This window comes from Stegostoma tigrinum, chromosome 2 (assembly GCF_030684315.1).
Source record: "Stegostoma tigrinum isolate sSteTig4 chromosome 2, sSteTig4.hap1, whole genome shotgun sequence".
Classification (NCBI taxonomy): Eukaryota; Metazoa; Chordata; class Chondrichthyes; order Orectolobiformes; family Stegostomatidae; genus Stegostoma; species Stegostoma tigrinum.
Window position 1 is genome coordinate 53,243,451 of NC_081355.1, and position 12,151 is coordinate 53,255,601.

General features: G+C 40.9%; 1 protein-coding gene across 6 annotated transcripts in view; it reads left to right on the forward strand.

Moving 5' to 3' along the window:
* The window catches only part of tent4a (terminal nucleotidyltransferase 4A), a 91,609-nt gene that overhangs the window by 44,257 nt on the left and 35,201 nt on the right, over nucleotides 1–12,151 (forward strand). The gene's annotated exons all lie outside the window — the stretch shown is intronic.

Genomic DNA, 12,151 nt, shown 5'->3' on the forward strand with positions numbered 1-12,151 from the left:
ACCTGGCATTTGCCCCCACTTTGCCAGGATCATTAGTCTACGTCTGTGGATCACCAGTTCAATGACAATATTACAATGCCACCATGTCCCCTTTTCATTGGGGGGGAAAAAACCTTTGTAATAAAAGAAATGATACTTTGAAAATATGGGAAATTCATATTTTGTAAAGTAATACTGCAGACAGAATATTATTGACTTGGGTCTGCTGCATGTTATAAATGGTGTTATGAATCTATGCCCAAGATAATAGCAAAACATTGTCAGTAGCAACAAGAACTGATGTGTATTGTGCAATATTGGAAAATTCTTTGTATTTTCTAAGTATGATTTTTATTACAACTGGTTATTAGTTGACAAGGGAACATGGTGGCATTGACGGTATTGTTATGACTGATAATCCACAGACCCATACTAATGATCTGGGGGTATGGGTTCAAATGCACAATCACAGGTAGCAGCCTTTGAATGCAGCTAATAAGCCAGGCAATAAAAACTAGTGTAATGGTGACTGTGAAACCATTGGCTATTTTTAAATAATGGACAATCTGCCATCTCCACCTAGTGTGGCCAATATTTGACCCCAGACCATACAATGTAATTAATTGCTCTATGAAATGGCTGAGCAAGTCACTCTGTTACAGTCTGACAAAAATAATGTAATTCTGCATATCTAGATGTGAAACACTTTTTTTCCGCTGCCACTGTCTCCGCCCATATCTAAAAGCCAATTCAAAATCCACAAACCTGACTGCGTCCCATTGTCTTTGCATTGTCTCTCCATTGACCTGACCCCAACCTGTCCATCTTCCTTCTCCCCTATCTGCCCCACCCTTCCTACTGACCAATCTCTACAATACCCTAGCTGCATTTACCTATCACTATCCCACCTACCTTCCCTCAGCCCCATGCTCCTCCACTTATTTCTGAGCTCCCACTGCCCCCCACCCCAGTCCTGATGAAGGGTCCTGACTCCTCATATCGACTTTACTGCTCTTTGGATGTTGTCTGACCTGCTGTACTCTTCGAGCTCTGCATTCTGTTGAAACCAGATGGTCGCATGTTGTCAGCTAAGGATCTGGAAAAGACAGTGGCGCCATTGACCATTCTTCTCACTAAGATCTGGGGGTTTCTGCTAAAATTGTGACATTCTACAGACTAGTAAAACAACAGCCTGATTATGGTCACACTCCCAGACGTTGTTCCTGACATAACTACTGTCCTTGGCATGGCAGTACCATGGTATGCCCTTGGATTTCTCAACATTTCTCATGGTATCCGGTCAAACAAGGCAAGGACTGCTTCTGCTAATTACCAATGTGTTGATTATTGTCATGATCGTCTTTCATATCTTCATATCCAAGCTTATTTTCATGTGTGTTGTGCACATTTGGAGTTTCCTTTTTTCTTTATTTGTTCATGGGATGAGGTCATCGTTGGCTGGGCAGCATTTCTTCTTGCCAATCCCTAATTGCTGAGAGGGCAGTTCAGAGTCAGCCACGTTGCTGTGGGTCTCGAGTCACACGTAAGCCAGACCACGTAATGATGGCAGTTTGCTTCCCTACAGGACATTAGTGAACCAGATGGGTTTATCCAACGATTGACAATGGACTCATGGCCATCATTAGACCCTTAATTTCAGATATTTATGATATCAAATTATACCATCTGTAGTGGGATTCGAACCCAGGTCCCTAGATTATTATCTGGGTCTCTGGATTAACAGTCCAGCGATGATAATATTGGGCCATTGCCTCCCTCAGGCTTCTGTTCCTCCTTCATGTTGCTCTGTTTGGTGTTGTGACCTGAAAATCTTGGCTCACTGTACACTTGATCACTCTGTGGGTAACCAGCTTCCTTGCATAAAATGTTTGATCTTTTGCCTTGCGCCCAAAATAGGCAGTTCTGCACTTGTATGCATGCATCAACGTCATTATTCCTGGTTTTCCGAAAGTTTTGTCCTGAATTTAAGAACCTAGATAGGTTTGGGCTTGGCGTTGTTTGTGCTTGCCTTCCAAATACACTTTTCTACAGGTGATGGTAAGCACATATCTGGAAGCATAGACGTAAAAAGCTAACGTAGCAATGTGAAAATCTTGTTTGGTCACCCTGTATTTCATGATAAGTACTTTTACAGTACAAACCCATTCCTCAGTAAGGCCATTGGTCCTCGGACATTGCTGTGTAGCATGTCACATGGTTTATGCCCCAGTTGGCATACGTGGCCATGAAAGGTCAGTCTGTGTATTTTAGTGTAACGTTCAAGTATACTGAACAGAAACTAAGTTGCGATCATTGTATTTGCCCTGGTTACGCTTCAAGTGTTCTTTAACTGCCAGACAGTTGAAAATTCAGAGAAGTATTCAGTGATTAGAAGAAATTGTCAGCATGTGGAAACGAAACCTGTAGTGACTTTTGAAACAAAGAATGGGTCGACTTTGATCCCTGGCTAGTAAACAGTATCCCATGCTAGGCATCCTGTTCACTCTTATGACCACAAGCCCTTTTAATTTAGCTGTGATAATGTGTCCTGACACAGAGCTTCATAAACAAACTCTTAGCACTTGAAAAACCATGTTTTTTGAGATACCTAATACATCTCCATATGGCCAAAAACATCTGAGTATGTTTGACAGCCCTTGGGCTGTTCATCTGTGATAACTTTACAATGTGTCTTCAGTTGTGTGTTCATTACCAGCTGCTTCTTGAAGTTTGGCTATGTTTATGCTGTCTGAAATTCATCAGTGCTATTGTAAGCATATCTTTCAACTCATTGTCTGTGCTGTCTTCATGCAAGTCTTGAGTAGAATTTCTTCATTCTTCCTCAGATCTGGTAATCTGCTCAAAGACCTTGGTGACCATTTTGGCACTGAATTGCAGCAAACTTCAGAAGCCATTTGAAGTCTAGAGGGTGCCCTTTTGTGATTTTTGCCAAATCATTCCAATGACATGAGATTGGCTTCCATAGTGATCTGCTTACCAAACAGGTACTGATGGAATCTTGTGATAACAAATACCAGACCAGGTGTTTCATGCTGAATATTAGATTGTACTGGTGGTAGACTTTTGGATCCAAAAGCAATTTGTTTTGCTGTCTTGCAAGATGTATGCTCCTGGCCTTTCTGAAATGCATTGACTTCCAGATTTCACATCATTCTTGGATCATAGAGACTTAATGATTTTGGCACGTGGTCCTCCACTTATGCATATAGTATGTGTGTTAGGAAATTTAAAAATCTGAGACAGCTGTCCAGGTCTCTTACCTTGGGTAGTAACCAAATGACATAAACCTTTAACTTTGCATGCATCAGGCAGATCCCATCTCCTGAATAGAGATCCAAGAAAGATAACGTGACCTATGTTCACCTGGCAGTAGTTGCGTTGAAGATGAGTCTTTTGCAACGAATTACCACTGAAGGAATGTAGATTTTTTTCATACTTGTTTAAAAATTTGCCTAGCACAGCAATTTCATTGTCAATAGATAGACATCCAGGGATATTTTCTGTAATTCTATCCATATGCTAAATGATCAGATCTTGAATGACAGTTGGACCAAAATGTAGTGATAGAAAGTAATATCTTCAAAATGATGTTCTGAAAGTCGTGATTCTCTGAGATTCCTTTTCTAAGTGAATCAGCCAATATTAGTGGTCAACAGGGAGGATAAGTTAGCTCCTGTGAATTGAGGATGTTCTTCCTCTAATGTTGAATTTTGCATCGACGTCTCCTCTTACAGAAGAGTTTAGACATTGTGCGTCCAAACATGCAACCATTTATGTCATCTTTCAGCACGCACAAAATAGCCTTGTGTGATTTGATTATGCTATAATGTTCCATTTTATCCAGTTTGCTCCTAAGCTTCACTTGTATGTGAACACTGCATTTCCTGGGAGGGTCGGTTGACAGAATTGTCTTGAGGTGCAATAAATCATCACCATTTGGAATTTCTTATGGCATTGAATGTGTGTGAGAGAATGTTTTGTAAGTCTTGGACGGATTCAGTTGCAAGTATTCTTGATCTCTTTTGCAATCTGTTTCTTAAGTGGTCTCGTGAAAGGCCTTAATGTTACTAAATGTGTTGCTAGTCCGACAATTGCTGGTCCAGCTGTGTCCATCAGGTAAAATAATTGTGGGTATTTTGCATTATTGCCAGAGCTACATGTCAATGTTGATGTTGTTTACGGACCAGACCAAACCCCCTCAAAATAGTCAGACGATAGTCTAGACCCAAACCATTACTTCTTTTAAAGGTAACTGTAAGGTGTTGCATTCTAGATGCAACTCGATTGGTCAAATTACCAGATTGGAAGCAAAACGTGCTTTATTCATCCACTATAGTTAAAATACAACAAGAATGAAGGAATTGGGGTAACTTAACTCTATTGGAAGTTTTAATTAGAAATAGTTACTGTGTCTATTATTCAATTTTTATTCTATTAACTGTTCCAGTATAGTAACATCCCATAAACTCATCCTTGGCAAAAGGCAGATTTAGAACACAGATTTTCTATGTGCAACTCCAGTAGCCCAAGAGAAAAAAACATCAAGAAAAGTTGAGTGTAGCAGGTGGTAGAAATTTACAGCAGATTCCAACACTGAGACCCTAGCAAAGACTGCTCAATGCTAAAACTAAAAATCCTGGTTCTATATGGGAGCTTGACCCCACCTATTGAGGCTACCTCTCAATTGTTCCAATTTTTAAAAAAAAAGGCCTAAGGCTTCACTAGTTTGTTGTAGTTTAAGGCTTCACAAGTAGAATGCTGAACACCTGTCTTCCAGTCTCGCTCTAAAAGAAATCAGGGCAGAGAAACTCCTCTTAAAACTGTGGTATCATCACAAATAGCAGTGCAGTGATGGGTGTCTTATTGTATGCAATTAATGAGATAATAAGAAGTAGGAGCAGAATAGGGCTCATTGACTTTTTGCTCTGCCATTCAATCATGGCTGATATGTTTCTCAAGCCCATTTTTCCTGCTTTCCTCCCTAAGCCCTTGATCCCCTTACCAGTCAAGAACCTAGCTGCCTTTGTCTTAAATACACTCCGTGACTTGGCTTTCACAGCCCTCTGCAATAATGAGATGCAAGGGCTAAAGAAATTACTCCTGTTCTCAGTTCTAAAGGGTTATGCTATCACTCTGAGGCAGTCTGTCAGGTCCAAATTTCTCGTCCTAGTGGGAGCATCTTCTCCACATCCATTCTATCCAGACCTCTGTTCTGTAATCTTCAATCAGATTGTCTCCTCATCCTTTTAAATTCTATTGACTACAGACCCACAGTCCTCAACCATTGCTCATATATGTTGAGTCATTCATCCCTGGGATCATTCTTGCAAACCTCCTGTGGGACCCCCCTCCAACACCAGCACACCTAACCTCACACTTTGCCACATAGAATACTATCTGCTACTTTTCTGCCCACTTGCCTAGCATGGCCAAGTCTTTCTGCAGACTTCCTGTTTCAATATTACCTGTCCCTCCGAATATCTTTGCTCAATTTGAAGGTGATACAATTGTTATATGTATTAAAATTAATGTACAGAGTTGTATATCATTTAATGTACGAAGTGAATATTTATGGTGACAACGTGGATCCCACTAGAACTCTACTAGTGACTGCCATTCTGAAAAAGACCCCTTATCCCATCTTTCTGCCTTCTGCCAGTCAGCCAATCTTATAATCGATGCTTGTACAGCACGCGCTTTATCTTATTTAGCAGCCTCCTATGTGGCACCTTGTCAAAAGCCTTTTGGAAATCTAAATAGATCATGTCTACTAGAGGTGCTTTGTTTAATTTGGTCATTATCTCCTTATTCAATTCTATACCTGAGTATGACCTCCCTCTGACAAAGCTGTTTGGAGTCTCCCCTACTTCACTGTGCATGTCACAATCTCATCCTTAATAATAGATTTTAAAAATGTTAGCAATGACTGAGGTCAGGCTAATTGGCCTATAGGTTCTTGTCTTCTGCCTCCTTCCTTTCATAAACAGGATGTTACAGTAGACATTTTCCAGTCCTCTAGACCCTTCCTGACTCCATAATTCCTGAAAGATCACCACCTCTACAATTTCCTGAGCTATTTCCCTTCAGAATCCTGGGTGTAGTCCATTCAGTCTTGGTGAGTTAACTGCTTTCAAACCTTTAGGCTTCCTCGCACCCCCTTTCTATTGGCCAGTACGTTAACCTCTGTCCCTGACTCTCTCCAACTTCTAATGTGTTGCTGTTGTCTTCACTGTGAAAACTGATGCCATTATAGTTTTCCTTTGGTTTTTAAAGGCTTCCCAATCCTCTGGATTGCCACTAATATTCACCACATTGTATGCTTTTTCTTTTTGCTTTTACGTTGTCCTTGACTTAACTGGTCAGTCATAGTTGCCTCTTCCTTGGGATGAATTTCTGCTGTGCCTCCCTGAATTACTCTCAGAAACTCCTGCTATTGCTGCTCCACTGTCTTCTCTGCTAGGCTGCCCTTCCAACCAACTCCAGCCAGCTCCTCCCTCCCACTGCAGCACACTGCTACGCAGAGGGACTTGGCTGTCCTTGTGCATGAATCTCTGCAAGTAGGATGGCAGGTCCAGCAGGTAATTAAAAAGCTAAGTAGAATTTTTGTTTGCCATTGCTGGAGGGATGGAGTTTAAAAACAGGAAGGCTAGTCTGTAGCTGTATAGGGTCCTGGTAAGGCCACACCTGGAGTACTGTGTGCAGTTTTAGTCTCCTTACTTGAGAAGAGATATACTAGTACTGGAGGGGTTGCAGAGGAGATTCACTCAGTCGATTCCAGATCTGAGAGGGTTGGATTGAGGAGAGATTGAGTAGACTGGGCTTATACTCGTTGGAATTCAGAAGAATGAGGGGAGATCTTGTAGAAACATAAGATTATGAAGGGAATAGATAAAGTGGATGCAGGGATGTTGTTTTTGCTAGCAGGTGAAACTAGGACTATAGAGGGCATTGCATCAAAATAAAGGGAAGTAGATGTAGGACTGTGGTCAGGAGGTACTTCTTCTCCCAAAGGGTTGTGAATCTGTGGAATTCCCTGCCCAGTGAAGCGGTTGAAGCGACCTCACTGAATGTTTTTGAGGCAAGACTAGATAAGTTTTTGAACAGTGAAGGAGTTAAGGATTGTGGTGAGTGGGTGGGTAAGTGGAGCTGAGCTTCAAAGATCAGTCATGATCTTATTAAATGGCAGGGCAGGCTCGAGGGGCCAGATGGCCTACTCCTGCTCCTAGTTCTTATGTTACGATCTTATGTCTTTGTAGTTACCTTTTACTCAATTGTAATATTATTATATATTAATAATATATTATTAGTAATATTATTATATCTGATTCAGTTTTCTCCCTCTCAAATTGCAGGGTGAGGTTTATCATATTATGATCATTACCCCAAGAGGTTCCTTCACATTAGATTCCCTAATGAAGCCTGCTTTGTTAAACACCTCACCAAATCCAAAATTGCCTGTTCCCTAGTGTGATCACCCACAAGCCACTCCAAGAAACCATCTTGTAGAGATTTCATGAATTCCTTTTCTTGGGATCTACTGCCAACATGATTTTTTTCTATGTCCATCTGTGTATTGAAGTCCCTTTTGACTTTTGTCATAGTGCCTTTCTTGCACGCATGATCTATTTTTTGATTTATTTTCTTCGCCACATGCTAACTACTGCTCAGCTGCCTTTGTTTTTCTCTTTTGAGGTTCTTTTACTCTACCCACTCAGATCCTATGCCTTCCGATTCTATATCATCTCTTGCTATCAATTTAGTTTCATTTCTTACCAACAAGGCAACCACTTCTCTTTGCCCGTCTCCTTATCCTTTCAATAGGACAAATGTCTTTGGCTATTTAGTTCTTAGCTCTGATCCCCAGCAGCCATGTCTGAGACTCATAACACCATATCTGCCAATTTCAATCTGCACCACAAGCTCAGTTAACTTTTTTAAAAATTTGGTGTGCACTGTTTCAAATACTAAGTACAACACCCTCAGTTCTGTGTTAACTCCTTCCTTCTTGTAGTTGTCTCCTTATCTGCCTGAAGTTAGATTCCTGACCCTTTCTATACTATTACTCACTCTGAAAACTTCAATAACCTCTGCTGAGCACCCCCTACTTGACTTTTTCCATGGATCTGACCGCCCTCCTCATTTCCACCATTTAGTTGCAAGCCCTATTTGCAGCCCTAGCTATACGATTCATAAGGACTCTCTGGTCCCATCGTTATGCAGGTGGAGCCTGTCCCATTGAAACAACTCCTTCCTTCCCCAGTACTGATGATGATATCCCATGAAATCAAACCTGTTCCTCATTACAGTCTTTGAGCCATGCATTTACCTATTTAATCTGTTTTTAATCATTAAATACTTTTTAGGTTCTGCTTTTTAATGCAGTCCTTAGCTGCTGAAATTCCTTCAGTGGAACCTCTTTTGTCTTTCTACTTTTATTATTACTGGTACCTATGTGGACCATGACAACTGCATCTTTTCCCCTCCCAGTTGAAGTCCTCTGCAGTCCAGATGAGAGTTCCTGAATTCGGGCACCAAACGGGCAATGCAGCTTTCGGGGCTCTTGATCCTGGCCCAGAGGGCAGTGACAATACCATCTCTGATTACAGTTCTCTTTCTCTCTTGTTTTTTTTTCTCCCCCAATCTTGAATGGTAACTTGTACCACAGTGCTTTTTTCTTGTCATCCTCCGTCCAGCCCAGCCCCACCCCACCCCACCCCACCCCACCCCACCCCACCCCACCCCACCCCACCCCACCCCACCCCACCCTGAAGTACACAGAGCAAGAATTCAAACCTATCAGACAAATTGAAGGGCTCAGGCTCCTTCAGCACTAACTCCTGGATCACTCTACTTGCCTTGTTCTTAGTCATACTGACCAGTTCCTGACCCCTGAATTTGAGCTAATTAATCTAAAGGGAGTGACAGCCTCCTGAAACACAGCATCTGGGTAACTTTTCCCCCTTCCTGATTGTTGCAGTGTTCAAAGCTCAGATTCCAGCTCATCAACTGGTGATGCAACATATGGTCACTACGAACCACATTTGTCATTAATTTTGCTGTTATTGGCCAGATCATTTGACTTTCAGCGAACCTGATACCTATCCTTCCGGAACCTAACTGGTAGGTTATTTGCATTTGTGTACTTGTCCACCTTGACCATGTGTGTATTTGGTAGCATTATTCATTCCAAAACACACTAATTGAATATGGTGCATTGTGTGGAAAGCTTGTCAGCCTTCTGGTTCCAGGTTGTTCTACTGTGGGTACATCTCACCCTTACTGTGGGTTTTGTCGTGAACTCTTGTACTTATATTTATGCAAGTCTCTGGTGTGTTGTTGCTGTAACATTTTGCACATGCTTTTTGTTTGGTTGTATCCTGTTGCAGCCTCTGGTTATATCTTTGGAAATAGATTTCTTGCATATGTTAGCTCAGTATCCATTTGTATCACATGACTTCCCAAGATCTTGGAATGTTGGTGGGTCCAGTGGACCAAACTGCCCATGCAGCGTGTTTGCGTTCTGTATCCTGACTACTATACCAATGTTGGTAATTGCACCCAATATTGGCAGATGTTGTCTGCCTACAATGTCTTCATATCTTCCATCATTTTTAAGGATGTGTCAGTGTTGTCGCATTTATTTTTCTCCAGATGGTCTTTGCTTCAAGTCATACCCAACATCACTATTCAGAGTCTGAAAAATAGGCCACTCCCTGGTCACAGCACCTACTTCCAAATTGATCACTTCATTCTGTGGCTTTGCCGAGAAAACTTCAACTCTAGACAGTGAAATATGAAGTTTACTTGTGCACAAAGCTGATTTTCCAGCATTTCCCATTGCAGGATCTCTCTGGTCCTCTTGCAGCAGAGGGTCTGTGCAGCCTGTTTTTTTTTTCCAATGGCTCTTTTTATTTTCATTTTTTTCTTCACTGATTCTGCCTTGAACAAATTTAAAAAGCACTCCCTACTCTTTGATTCAAGTATCCAAATTTTGATATGAAGCCTATGGGCTTCCAATTCGTGGTAAGGAATTTGGTAGTCGTCTTTCTGTGATGTTCCCTGTCTCTTTCAAATGCTGTCAATATCTAGGCAATATCAGAATTGAAAGAACTGCAGGTGCTGTAAATCAGGAACAAAAACAGAAGTTGTTGGAAAAGCTCAGCCAGTCTGGCAGCATCTGTGGGAGGGAAAAAAAATCAAGAGTTAACGTTTTGGGTCCGGTTCTAAGGAAGGGTCACTGACCTGAAATGTTAACTCTGATTTTTTTCACAGATGCTTTTAGTTTTTATTTAGTATTTGACTCATTTCCACATCTGTTTTAGGCATACCCACCTTTGAAGAAGCTCTGCTCCTCTTTCCGACAAGTCCTCAGGTAGGGTCACCGGACCTGAGACGTTAACTCTGATTTTTTTTTTCTCTCTATGGAGCTGTCAGACATACTGAGCTTTCCCGGCTCCTATTTTGTTGTAGGCAATTTCAGTTGTTTTGCTATTTTTGCCCTGTGTGGAGATTTGGCAATGCAGCTGCTGTGTACCTTGCTTAATTAAAACTTCTGCCCTGTGCTGTTTCAGCTACAATTCGATCTTGCTTTCTTAGTTTTGTTCCGTCCCTTTCATCTCCCTTCTTGTTTTTGCTCAGGAATTACTTGTAAGGTGGCCCCAATGGTCCTGTAGCTTCCACTGTTCAATTTGGAACCAGCTCTGGGCCTGAGCAGGCTCGTGAATTAAATACTCACTGTTAATGTTGCTTTTTTTTAGCCCAGGTATAAATCTAACTTCTGCAATGCTTCAAGTCTTGTCAGAAGCCTTCTGTGATGATCTTCAACCTTGCCTTATTGCCTTTTTTTTTCAATGATTGTGTATCCCATCAATCCATTTGGACATGTTTTTTGTCAAAAATGATAGGTTGTGGGGAGAAATTCCTATTTGTCTGATCTGAACTGTGAATACAAGGATTATATGATAGGATATGTTTTCTAACTTGTGGATATTCCATCGTCTTTAAAGTTCAGAATTTTGAGGTATCCACTCCACAAAATAATGAGAGTCCTCTGGACTTGGATGATTGTCAGATTGCTTAATGCTGAAGACTACAAGTAAAAATTATCTCGGAAAGAGTGCATGCATTAAGCAACCCCAGCGTACGAGTGAATCATTAGATTTCCGTGTGGCAAAAGCATGTCATACATTTTGTGAAGTGTTCTTGGTCTGGGAACTGTCTGTCTTAGTGCGCACAAGCTCTCATTCTGTCGCATCCATTCACTCAGTCCTGTTCTGAAGAACATAACTGTTAGAACATTTAAAGGTTTAAATCTCAAAACAGGATTGATATACATGCTGTCACTAACTATTTATTTCTTTACTGCATGCTGTGGCAGTAGTTTAACTTTTACAATTTATATATGTTTTCCTTGGAAGTACAGTAACTTTTACTTTGCAAGGAGGATAATCTTTCAAAGAATAGGCATCAACAATTAAATAATTCCACAACTGATTGTTGTTTGATTTTTCTGCTTTTTATAGCTACATTAATGCAAACAGTTTAAACTCAATGGTTGATGCTGCGTAAAGACCCAAGTGGAAGCAATAACATGACAGTCTTAAGTATTTTAGGCAACACTAATCAGAAAAAAATTGCCTAAGAAATGAACATTAGTGTATCTTTAGTTTTACGTATTTACATATTTTTTGATGTTGCAATCACAATGTCCTCCCTGTGTTTCACCTGATATGTATGAAGAACAAGGCTGACTTGGGAAGAAGGGGCTGATGGAGAGTGGGAAGAGGTTCATTGAGTTTTGGTTTTGGGAACGGGGAAATAATCCAAGGATTCTGCAGCAGAATTGGAATCTGAAAGCAGCAACTACATTACAATTTGTGATATTAGTACAGTGAATCCAATTAGATTGTGTTGGTCCAAGAAGGTAAAGGGTTACACAGGGAAATAAGGAATGGTTCAGAAACACCATTACAAGGAACCTGCAGGGGGAAGAAGCAGTGCAATCTGTAAATTATTACACTAAATTCTTTCTTGACTATATGATAGAGTCTAACCCAAATGTGACCATGTTTGCCACAGATGCAGGGTCTGACCTTTGTATGGCACTTCTTCATGCCTTGGATTAGACGATTAGAAAATCGAGGGCAAGAAA